General features: G+C 41.0%; 1 protein-coding gene across 2 annotated transcripts in view; it reads right to left on the bottom strand.

Moving 5' to 3' along the window:
* LOC144770176 (proton channel OTOP2-like) overlaps positions 1 to 3047 on the bottom strand; it is a 122351-nt gene extending 119304 nt beyond the window's left edge. The window contains exon 1 of one of the 2 annotated variants that reach the window (XM_078654482.1): positions 2803 to 3047. The gene's annotated coding sequence lies outside the window, so the exon portion shown is untranslated. Of the gene's footprint in view, positions 1 to 2614 lie in introns of both variants that reach the window. The other variant, XM_078654483.1, reaches the window with a different exon arrangement.
* Positions 3048 to 12550: the final 9503 nt, after the last annotated feature.

The following is a 12550-nucleotide window of genomic DNA, read 5'->3' as shown; positions in this document are numbered from 1 at the left end:
CTTGACAACAACACTCAGCTATACTTTAAAATCAATGGAAGCAAAACACTGGATGCAAACACCCTAAACAACCACCCCCTAGCAGTGAAGGATGGATTCAAGCTCGTCCTGGCTGAATAATGGAAAACCCAACTCCTGTATACAGTCTTCAAACAACGAAATCCCCGGACATTCCTTCATATGCTCAACAATATTTTCGATGCCATATCCAACCATCGAAAAAACTATGTAAAGACAACCCGATCCCAATACAGTACAGGCCAAACAAGGAGAATCAGATAATCTTCTGACAAAAACTAAAGCCTCCATAACAGTCTGGTGAAAATCAGAGTCACCAGAGCAAGATCCATCACCAGAGGCAAACGGGGCTACCGGAGCGCACTCGGTGTAAGGTGTTTCGAAGATTCCTGCATGAAGAAGCGGGACTACCATAGCAACAAAGATCTCAGGAATATAGAATACAGGAACTCATTTTACCTAGGCCATTCCAAAGATATTTGGTTGAAGAAGAAGACCACAGCCGAGTGATCATGGAAGGAAAAGTAGGGCATGGGAATTTACTCTACCTAGGAGTACCTAAAAAAGGATACTCAGTTCCTATCAAATCTGAGGCTGCCAAAAATTCATGCGCATCCCACCATTCTCAAAACACTCCCGTTTTTAACACATCATCACAGGTGAACCATACTCCGGTCTAGGATGGCGACCCTGGAAACATAGGAAAGGTCACAGGACTGCTGAAGCACTACAAGACCATACCAGTGGCTATTAAAGTGCCAGGAACATTACACAACACAACTAAAATAACATAAGTTGCATGTCATAGGTTACACAATATGCCCTTGATCCCAAACAGAAAGCCTGAGGGGGCAACCCTGGTACCATGTGAAAGGTCACAGTAATACTGATGGCACTAAAGGACCTGCTGCACTACAAGACCATTTTAGTAGCAGGATCTGCGCTACTTAAACTTAAATTCCAGAAACATAGCATAACACAACAAAACTCAACACAACGTAACATGGCCTCAATCGCCTAGCCTCTGATCCTCCAGGATAAACAGACTTTGCCTCTGTTCCTCTGTTTCAAATGCATGTCTATCTCTCTCTACTTCCTAAAGGACAGATTGTGGTTCGGTCTCTTTCCTGCACCATCTTTGGGAAATGTTTTTGCTTGTGTCATACAGCAGAAGGGATCAGTATGTGATAACTTCCGAACTGAAGCTTCCTAGAGACACACAGATATTACACTCGGCTAAGCTCAAGAATCCAACATGCAAACGCATGTATGTACTTTGCAAATACCCAAACCATAAATTTGAAGTTTGCAAATACCCAAACCATAAATTTAAAGCCGCAACAACTTGAACTCCGTCCCCTAGCACACCCCCAAAGTACCTAGAGGAGAAAAGACCCTGCCCGAGAAATAGAAGGGATCTGTTTTGCCCTTTGGGTTAGGAAATAGACCCTGCGGCAGAAGGGCTGCGATGCAGGGGCATTGCTTGGTGAGTAAGATTGGGAGATGTAAGCTTCAGATTTCCCAACAATCACACTAGCGCAAAGGAGTCTATTTATTTACCAAATTCTTATGCAACACAGCACCCGAAACTGCTGCGCTGCGTGAGAAGGAGAGAGCAGGAGAGTATTGGCACTTTCCTCCCCTCTCCCTAGTGCCTGCGCACAATCAGGTAGCCCTGCACCACGCACACACCTTGGCACCAAAGTGCAAGGGTGTCTGTGTGAGTAGCATAGGTTTTGTACTGGAAAGGAGCCCTTTCAGTACAAAATACCATACTTAGAATATCTTTAAACGTTTTCTCACTTTGTATGTGTGCTGAACAGTGCAGCATACATAGATAGAAAAGTGCCTATTTGAAAAGGGCGTTATTTTCTGATGCAAAACTTGGTCTATTTTTTTTTTTGTAAATAGGTTTTTGCGTCAATGCCCACCCATAGATCGCTGCTTGGCACTAACTAAAGCAAAGCAGCTCTATGCACTGCATTGCATTACTTTCAAGTGAATTTCCAGCGCGAAACAAGTTTCACGCTGGACAGATAATTGGGAATAAAAGAATTTGCATCAATTGCATTTTCTTTTATGATGCAAACACAGCACAAAATCTTAGTAAATACACCCCATAATGTTAAAATACATTATACAACAAGAAAGGACCATGAAAGGATCTTAAGGGCAGTGAAAAGGGAGAGTAATGTGGAATGGCGGGATACTAAGAGAAAAACATATTTTAGTGAATTATTTTATTTTTTTCTAAATAGATAGTGGGAGAGTGTGATTGTGCGTTGTTCATTGTGTGTGTAAAATGTGTTGGTGAAATCCGAGAGACACCTCACCATGCCTGACCGAAGGCGCCTGTGCCCAACTATTTCTCATGAAATACATTTATTAGGGGGGATGTAACACCCTAAACACCCTCCCCCTGAAGCTATGCCCCTGTGGGGAGGGAGGGGTTCACTGTGGTAGGGGCAAGAATAAGAACATCTCAACAAGGGTCAGAGCACCATTACTCCTCACACGTCCAGAATCTCCTACAGACATACCTAGTCTCAACAATGAAAACCGTGCCGACTCTCAAAGAGTGACTGAGAGAGAACACTTTCCAGTCTTTACCAGAAAAAGTTCCTGGATGCCACCTGCTTTAAAACCTCTTGGAAAACCCAATATAAAGATGCTGCATAGAGTGAAGCAGGAAAGTAAAAGCTTGTGCTAACTCACTAGAGGTAGCTACAGATATTTCACAAAAACAACCCTTCTCCCCTTCAGTGAGCCGGACATCAGCCTTACCTGTGCCTGGTCCTGGTTCCTCTTTTGTGGACACAAACATGCTGTGGAATTTATACCTCCCAGGACATCTTTGATTTACAATGCCCAAGCCTTCCTGCCCAGAGCCTGACAGAACCGCCAGCTCATCTGGTCCTATCAGTGTGCTCTTAGCGCGCTTCCCATGTTTAAGGACGAAAGAGAGAAGGAGAAGTGGAAACTACAGGAGTGCGATAGAAGGGACACTCAGGAGTGCCTTTATTGCCTTCGCTGAAGGATGAGGCTGGGATCTCTCTCTACATGTATCTCTGCCCCTGTCGCCATCTTGAATACCATCCGAAATGACATTCTAGATTAAGAATACTTTTTTACAGTGCTTGATGTTCAATCTCGTGACTTCAAAGACACTCCAGCATGACTAAAATCCCGTCTAAATTAACATCCACGCCTATATATATATATGTCCCAGTTCTTTCCGAGGCCGCCCTGCAGGGTTGGAGGCTCCTCTGAATTTGGAGGTTCATTTGGTGTTTATATTCTATCTCGGCATGGATAGCACTGTGCTAATCCTATGCTTAAAACTTTGATAGAAAAGCAGACATTTGAGGTGAGCAAATTTAGAGTGTAGCTGGTGTTGAGGGTGCTCTATACAAGAGCTGCCTTCCACCTAAACTTGGGAACTACCCGGAGTTCTCTCCTTCTTTTTTGCATATATATCATGTGATCAAGGGAGGGATCTCCCGAAACGCGTTATGGCGGCACTGGCTGAATAAAGGGGTCCACGCTCGTTTGTTCGTGTGAAAATTGGTAAAGCGAGTTTGAAGGATATATATATATATATATTTATATATATTACAGCTCCCCTGACCAAAAGTCAGAAAACCAGCACTCGCAGTAAGTTAAACCACTTCGGTTTATTGCACAAAACAGGAAAAACGCGTTTCGGCTCTTGCCTTCGTCAGTTTCAAACTGGCGGCGGCGAGGCGAGTGTAAATAATGGCAAGTAAAAAACATAGAAACAGGACCAAGGTCCAAAATCATAAGCACCATCTTTAAACGGTAAAAAATAATAATAAAACCAAATAATTATACAATTCAGATAATTCTAGGATGTGTAACACTGCCTTGATCGAATAATCAATTGTTGGTGCATGAGTCATAGTGCCCTGGATGGGCATTCATAACGATTCAATTCAATTCATGAATGGTTAGATAAACGATAAATCTTGGCAGTTAAATACAGTTTTCATCCAAATTCATCAAGTAGTGGAAGATAATGAAATACTCATAGTATGCAAATTCATAAAGCCTAAAATAGGCAATTATAAAATTATTACAGTTCCTCCGTCAATTTTCAAAATCATAATTGGTCAAGTCATCCAATGTTTGCATACTGAAACAATGAGATCTGTATTCTTCCAACATACTACTGTATAAATACATTAGGATATGTCCCTAGCGGGCTCAGGTTTCTCAGCAGCGGGCTCAGGTTTCTCAGCAGATAAACTTCTTAAATGTTTCTTAGTTTCTACAGGTGTGATAATAGTTCTTCTCCTGAATTCATACCTCCTGGAGATTTTGTTTGAAGCTCGATAATGTATCTCGACTCCAAACGTCTCAATTTACATGTGTAGTTACCTCCTCTTAGATCTTGTGTGATACAGTCTAGATTGAAAATATCTTATATATATACATATATATATATATATATATATATATATATAGATATATATATATATATCTATATATATATATATATATATAGATATATATATATATATTACCTACTGGCGGTCGCCAGTAGGTATATATAGTTAGGATTTTTTCTCTATGGGATTTTTGAAAATTCTATGTCTAATAACTTTGGCGTTTGTGGACGGAATTGGCTGCAATTTTCAGGAAAATGGCACATTTTGTTTCTGAGCAGCCCCTGAAAATTGGGGGGGGTTCGTCCAGGGGGGGTTGAGAAAAAAGGGGGGTCCCAAAACGTGTTTTTAACATTGAGTTTTCCATAGGGCGGTTGGCCTCACTTTTAGCCCGAACGGCTGAATGGATTTGCACGAAACTTGGCAAAATTGTAGGAACTGGTAGCCCGATGTGCCTTTTGTAGGTCTCAATATATGTGCTACAGTGGATTTTGAGAAATTAACGTTTAAAAAAAGATATATATCTGTAACAGCGGACCGGGCAGCGCTCCAGTACGCGTACTTTTCGTGCAACGGAGCTTTGTGAAGCGAATCTGATTGGTTCTCCGGCGTCTGTAAACATTCCAAACAGTCCGTAGCGGCCGCCATCTTGTCTCTCGGTAGGATCGAGAGACAAGAGGAGGCCAAAGCGAAGGGGCAAATGACCATAAGGGGGCATAGTAGATCCTCGCTGACCCCCTAGGTTTGATGTGGAGGTTTTAAAAGGGCCCCGCGGGGCAAAAAAAAATAATAATAATAATAATCGAACGGCTGAATGGATTTGCACGAAACTTGGTGAAATATTAGGGACTGGTAGCCCGATGTGCCTTTGCTAGGTCTCAATATATGTGCTCCAGTGGATTTTGAGAAATTAACGTTCAAAAAAAGATATATATCTGTAACAGCGCTCCGCTTCGCGTAACGGAGGTTTGCGAAGCTGATTGGTCATTCTGTCACTGGGCTATAGTTGGGCTACATCTGGCTGATATTTGGGCTACATTTGTTTTTTTTGTCTCTGGCGGCCATCTTTGGGCTACATTGGGCTACATTGGGCTTCATTGGGCTTCATTGGGCTACATTGGGCTACATTTGGGCTCCAACATATATATAGGCCAATGTAGCCCAATATATATTTTTCAAAGTTAATTTTCGTAAAAACCACTGGAGCATATATCTTGCGACATAGCAAAGGCACATCGGGCTACCAGTCCCTACAATTTTGCCAAGTTTTGTGGAAATCCATTCAGCCGTTCGAGCCAAAAGTGAGTCCAACCGCCCTATGGAAATGAAGGAAATGAATGGGTAATTTGTAATTAGCAAATAGCTCATCGCAAACTAGGAATGGTAAAGAATCGCTATTTATTCCTTAAAGTTCGCTATTTAGGAAATGCAAAAAACTTTGATGATACATATGGCGGTTCATCTCTAACAAGATAAGAAGCATAGGGATAGATTTATGATGACTGGCGCATCACCAGGGATGTGTTAGTCATTCTGTGCCGCTGTTCCGTCACCTATGGTGTGCTGCATTTACAATGCGGCGCATCATGGGGCAAAAACAGCACAGATGCGTGATGTATCTGTGCCGTAAAGGTGGCACATTGCTGGAGTTGTATCGCAAGTGTGATGAAGCTCCAGCAAGGGTCGGGGGTGCCCCTGTCGCAGGGTTTCTGTTCTCACACAGAACTGTGGACAGAGGATTGGAACCTCGGCGAATTAGGGTGTCCCAAAAGTCACCTTAGTAATCAAAAACCCCTTAGCAAGCTAGGTACAGTGTCACATTGGATATAACAAACTCTCAATGTTTAGACAATCCAGAATATGAACTTATAGTACCTCAGGATACGTGGAACTCATGAACAGTCGGTCGTTATATATTTCTTAGAAACCAGAACATGGAGTTAAGAAGAACACATGTGTATTTGAAATGTTTATTTACTAATGCCGTCTTCTCAGGCGTAGTATCTTAGATAATACAAGTACACATATTATCAGTAGCAAAATTACCAGCATAGTTACTAGTACATAAAAAGTGAATGGTGACAGTATGTTAACATGCTGTAAATGAATAAGAGTTAGCAACACTTATAAGCAGCCACGGGCCGTGGAGGGAGTTACGGTGGGGCAGGGAGGCGGGGAGGGGGAGGGGCAGGGTGGAGAGGGCTCCACCCTGCCCCTCCCCCTCCCCGCCTCCCTGCCCCACCGTAACTCCCTCCACGGCTCGCGGCTGCTTATATCTCACCCTCCCTAATACACATATTATATTATTTGCTAAGAAGGTCTGTTTGTGTTGGTTTAGGGCGTGCCCATACTTTAGTGTCTTAGATTTGAAGGAATCACATCAGCATACACCAGCTCTCTCTTCATGTGAACCGCATCAACTGTTGTGTATGTGTGTTCGGCAAAGCAATATAAAACCCGCCTCATGCCCAGAATTGGCAGAAGCTGCACTTATGTTATGAGTATGAAGTCGTGGAGATCAGACCTCATAACAATTCTGTATCGTGTTGTTCTTGAAACTTCAGCACTCGCTGTACAGATATAGTTTAACAAGCAAAGCAGATAGTAGAGCAATAACATATTATTCTCATGTAAACCACGATGAACTACTAGGTTGAAAGCTAAAGCAACAACTAAGTGTCGTGTGCAGAAGTTGCAAAAAAGGAAAAATGGCGTTTAAACCGGTTATGAGCCCATGCTAACTTAACACGGTGTAAAGATATCCAGGACCTAGATGACACCTCCCCATGATCCGGAAACGAACTGAATAAGATAATAGAAGTGCCATCTCATGAGAGCAGATTGCAACTTTATATGTGGACGGTCCGCAAGGTAAAACATTAAAAACTAGGAAAATTTAATGCTAAAGAAAAATAAAACAGCCAAGTACTTTATCGAGTCTTAAGCCAATAGGCAAGCTAAATAATAAAAACTTGACAAATAAGTCAATGAATTGTCAATGAAATGCTAGTACTCAGCATATCAAACATGAAAAAGGTCTATGACATAACTGTGTATGCAAAATAAGCTGCAACAGCCTCCAATAGGAAGTCACAGTCTTCATCCGAAAAGAGTTCAGCCATCCAATTTAAAAGCGGAAAAGAACATACGTGCTCTCCCAGCACCGGATCCTCTATCACCATCAGAGGACAGCTCGGTGGGTTTTCAAGAAAGCTCTGTTCCAAGAAAGACTGTGTTGCCGCCAGTAAATTCCAGGGACCAATTAGTCCATGCATCAATGCCACAGCCATAATCCTTTCGCCAGGACAAACCAACTCGTGAGTAATGATAGGAGTCATCAGCTGATTAAAGTCGACGTCAGGAGAAACCGGTCCGCAGAGACACAAATCAATGGCCCAATCGAAATCACAGGTCAGGCAGTGAAATACAGGCTGGACACAGGTGAAGTAGGAGAATCGAAAAGATAATCCATATGCCGTGCTTAATATCGCCAACGGCATTGTGCCATAATATTCTAGCATGCGATTGCTGAACAGTGTCAGCAGCTGCAGGGCGGGAGCTTGCACAGGAGGGACACCCATATTTAAAAATGTAAAAAAGCACAAGAGCGTCCGCTGGTAATGCAAGTAAAAATGGGAATCCACGAAGCAGAGTGGAAAAAATAGAACAAAAGAAAGCAGGGATGACTCCAAAGATTTTCTCAAATGAAGTCACGAGACCACTGGTAACAACTTTAAAAAAGTGCGCCAGGGCCTTTGTGGAGGACGCGTCAAAGATAGTCCGAACCATGTCGCTGAAATGCAAAGGCGAATCAGTATTTAAAAGGGTCTGCACCTCTGTACGGGTGTTCGCTATGTGAAGCACGAAAGTTTCACGGGCCGAACTCAAGGCCACCTCTCTCTGAGACAAAAGAGCTCTTATTCTTGCCATGCCATTGAAATGTGCTCCCAAGGTTGGTATTTGTGGCCAGATTGAAAACTCCCTATGTTCATGTGTGGGAGGAAATAGAACATTTCTGCAGCAAATAACCCGTTCACTTACTGTTACGATAAAAGGAATACTTTTAATTAACCCAGAACAATCTTCATTATTGAGCATCAAATAACTACCATTTTCCAACAACTTGAACGTGGGGATGATAGCAGGAACTGGCGTGCCTTGCAACACGCAAGCCATATTTGGTCGGTGTTTGTTGCATGAACCGTGTAACTGTATGTGCCTACACATTAGTGAATGATGTGGCGTCTCAGTGCATTCCTCTCCATTCAGATAAACTTCTTGATCATCTTTGAAACATCTGTATGTGTATGGAAGCGACCAGACCTCATGAAGAAAAGAACTACCTAAAGGTTCATAACGACCTATTGGTATATATTTCATACAATTTGAAAACTTATATAAAGCAAAAGGCAGCGTTATTAAACCGTGGATAAGGCACGTTGCCAAAAAACCGCAATCCTCTGCTGATGATGTCACTGAGCATGTCATGAATGATGTAATATGTGACATCATCAGCAGTGGATTACGGGTAATAGTATCTCTAGTTTACTCCCCTATAGCTGTCTTTCTTTTAACATAAGTGTCTGTTTCCTTCCCTTCTACTTACTGTTTTTTAAAAAAAAAAAAATTTTTTGGTTCACTTCCGGTTCGCGTACCGGCGAGCGAACTGGGAAGCGAACTACGAGAAATAGAGGTTGGCACAGTTCCAAATATTGTACCAATTTTTTAATAACGGGGAGGTAGTTCTGAAAAGAACTTTTTTTTAAATTGTTTTTGTTGTTTTATATTTTTTTAATTATTTTTCTGAACATTTTTTTACTTTTTTTGAATTTTTCTGAACAGTTTTATATTTTTTGGGGTTTTTCTTGCAGGGGGCAATGAAAACGATTCATTGTAAAAGGCTCAACAGGAGCAACAAAACAAAAAAAAAGTATTTATTATTTGGGGCGTTTCGTACAAACTTGCATATGATAGTCAATAGCTCTGTTGATCAGAGTGATGCTTCTTTCTCCGTAGCAAATGAATCCATTGCAATGTACGCAGACGTGTTTTACTTCATGAAATCTCGTTTGAATATTTGGCACCATCTCCCTGCCCTCTGGTCCCGTTACTTCCGGTACAACAGATCTTCTGGCCATAATAGGGAGATTATCTAGGTCGTTACGAAACTGTGCAGCACTGTAGTTGTTAGGATGCCACCTAGTCATATGGCGATGCATTGTGTAGTTTGCGAAACTGTATTTTTTGTCGGTCCCTCTGGACAGTCTATCTTGACATATAAGGCAAGTTACGTATCTTGCATTTAGTTTTTTCTGACCTTTGGGAATTTTAAAAAATTGCCAAATGAAGTTTTCTTTCCGGTGAGACGTCCTGGGCTCCTCAGGCAAAAAGTGCCTCTCTTCGTGCTCGTCGTCCTGTTCTTCTTCTTCCTCTTCTTGCTGAATTATAACTTGAGCAGGTGGTCCACTCTTCCTTGGATGTGGTGGAGGTGGTGGGGAAGCACCAGCTGAAGCTACTAAAGAAGCCATTGCTCACTGGTAACAAAGGGTCTTTCTCTCACAAAGATGAAAGTCAGAGTGAGGAAAGAAGGAGGGGTTTTCATCATTTGGGAAAAACAATAGTTATCAACCAATGAAAAGTGTTCATTTTAGATTATATGACCTAGCCTTACATCATTAGGAAACCAAAAGCGAAATGAACCAATGAAAAGTGTTATTACCAAGTCACATGACCTGCTGTGTTTACGTTAAGCGCTTTGCAGGGCCTCCAGGTTTGCTTCCAGAAACCTGTGCTTTGCGACTCGGTAAGCGTACCAGTTCGCTAACGTAGCACGTCATATGACGTATCACGCGACAACGCGAAACGTCATGCGGACGGGAGGCGTCACGATGTTGTTTTCTAACGCGGCAGTTGCGGTAAAGAAACGTTTACCGGCTCGCGGTCTATTTCGCGGCATCAAGGTCAGCTAACGGGAAGCTTCCCGATTCGCGAAGCGGGAACGAAGAAAAAAAAATATTTTAAAAAAAAATTATTAATAAACATATAAAATATATTTTTGGATTTAAAGAAGAATTTTACAGCTACAGATATTAGCTGTTAAAAAACCAATGAAATTCACTGAAAAAACCATAGGTTATAGACCATATATAGTTAGGAATTAGCATTTACAAAACCTTGAAAATTCACTGAAATAACCATAGGTTATAGACCATATATAGTTAGGAATTAGCATTTAGAAAACCTTATTTTACTCACACAAAACCATTGAAATTCCATATATAGTTAGTTGCACTAACTATATATCGCGCACCAGCAATCCACTGCTGATGATGTCACATATTACATCATTCATGACATGGTCAGTGACATCACTGATGACATCACTGATGACATCTCAAATGACATCACTGATGACATCACTGATGACATCTCAAATGACATCACTGATGACATCATGACACACCAATACCAGTTACTACATACGCACTCACTGATTCCTACGTCTACACACACATTCACTCATTCACCCATACAATCACTCATACATACAGTCACTCATTATTACAACACTATCATATGCACTCATACACCTATGCAGACAGTCACACACTGCCACTCATCCATGGAGTTACTCACACACCAAGTCAGTCCTGTAAAGAATCAATCACACTTCCATTTCTTCATCTATACAGTTAAACACAGAACACCATACTTCAGTGACATCACTGATGACATCACTAATGACATCTGAAATGACATCACTGATGACATCTCAAATGACATCACTGATGACATCATGACACACCAATACCAGTTACTACATACGCACTCACTGATTCGTACGTCTACACACACATTCACTCATTCACCCATACAATTACTCATACATACAGTCAGTTATTATTAGAACACTATCATATGCACTCATACACCTAGTCAGTCCTGTGAAGAATCAATCACACTTCGATTTCCTCATCTATAGTTAAACACAGAACACCATACTTTTCACACATATACTAACACATACTTACTCTCTTATACAATCACTGATACAAGTACACATTGATATGCACAGCGTCACACACCTCCCAGCCAGCCACACACACACTCAGTCTTCCATCCATCCAGTCATTCTTCAATATGTAAAACGTATTTAAACTTTACAAAAACACACAGACACTAGATGATGTCATCAGTGATGTCATCAGTGATGTCACTGACCATGTCATGAATGATGTAATATGTGACATCATCAGCAGTGGATTGCGGGTGCGCGATATATAGTTAGTGCAACTAACTATATATGGAATTTCAATGGTTTTGTGTGAGTAAAATAAGGTTTTCTAAATGCTAATTCCTAACTATATATGGTCTATAACCTATGGTTTTTTCAGTGAATATATATATATAGATTCACTGAAAAAACCATAGGTTATAGACCATATATAGTTAGGAATTAGCATTTACAAAACCTTGAAAATTCACTGAAAAAACCATAGGTTATAGACCATATATAGTTAGGAATTAGCATTTACAAAACCTTATTTTACTCACACAAAACCATTGAAATTCCATATATAGTTAGTTGCACTAACTATATATCGCGCACCCGCAATCCACTGCTGATGATGTCACATATTACATCATTCATGACATGGTCAGTGACATCACTGATGATATCACTGATGACATCTCAAATGACATCACTGATGACATCACTGATGACATCACTGATGACAACATACAGTGACTGTATGTTTCTGTAAAGTTAAAATGTGTCTTACATATTGAAGAATGAGTGGAAGTATAAGTGTCTGGACAAAGGATTTAGTAGGTGCATGACTGAATGTATGAGTGAGTGATTAAATGTGTCTCACTGAGTGCATGGGTTAGTGACTAAACTGTCTTAATTTGTGCATCATTATGTCTGTTGTTCTGTAAACTGCTGCATGTGTTGATCAGTAGCTATATGATTAACTATATGGGTTACTGATTGATTGTCCAAGTATTTGTATGGGAGACTGAGTGTGTGTGTGGCTGGCTGGGAGGTGTGTGACTCTGTGCAGATCAATGTGTACTTGTATCAATGATTGTATAAGAAGGTAAGTATGTTTTAGTATATGTTT

The sequence above is a fragment of the Lissotriton helveticus genome, chromosome 7, assembly GCF_964261635.1.
Source record: "Lissotriton helveticus chromosome 7, aLisHel1.1, whole genome shotgun sequence".
In the NCBI taxonomy this organism is placed as follows: domain Eukaryota; kingdom Metazoa; phylum Chordata; class Amphibia; order Caudata; family Salamandridae; genus Lissotriton; species Lissotriton helveticus.
The sequence above is the reverse complement of the archived record's forward strand: the minus strand, read 5'-3'. Positions and strand labels throughout refer to the sequence as shown.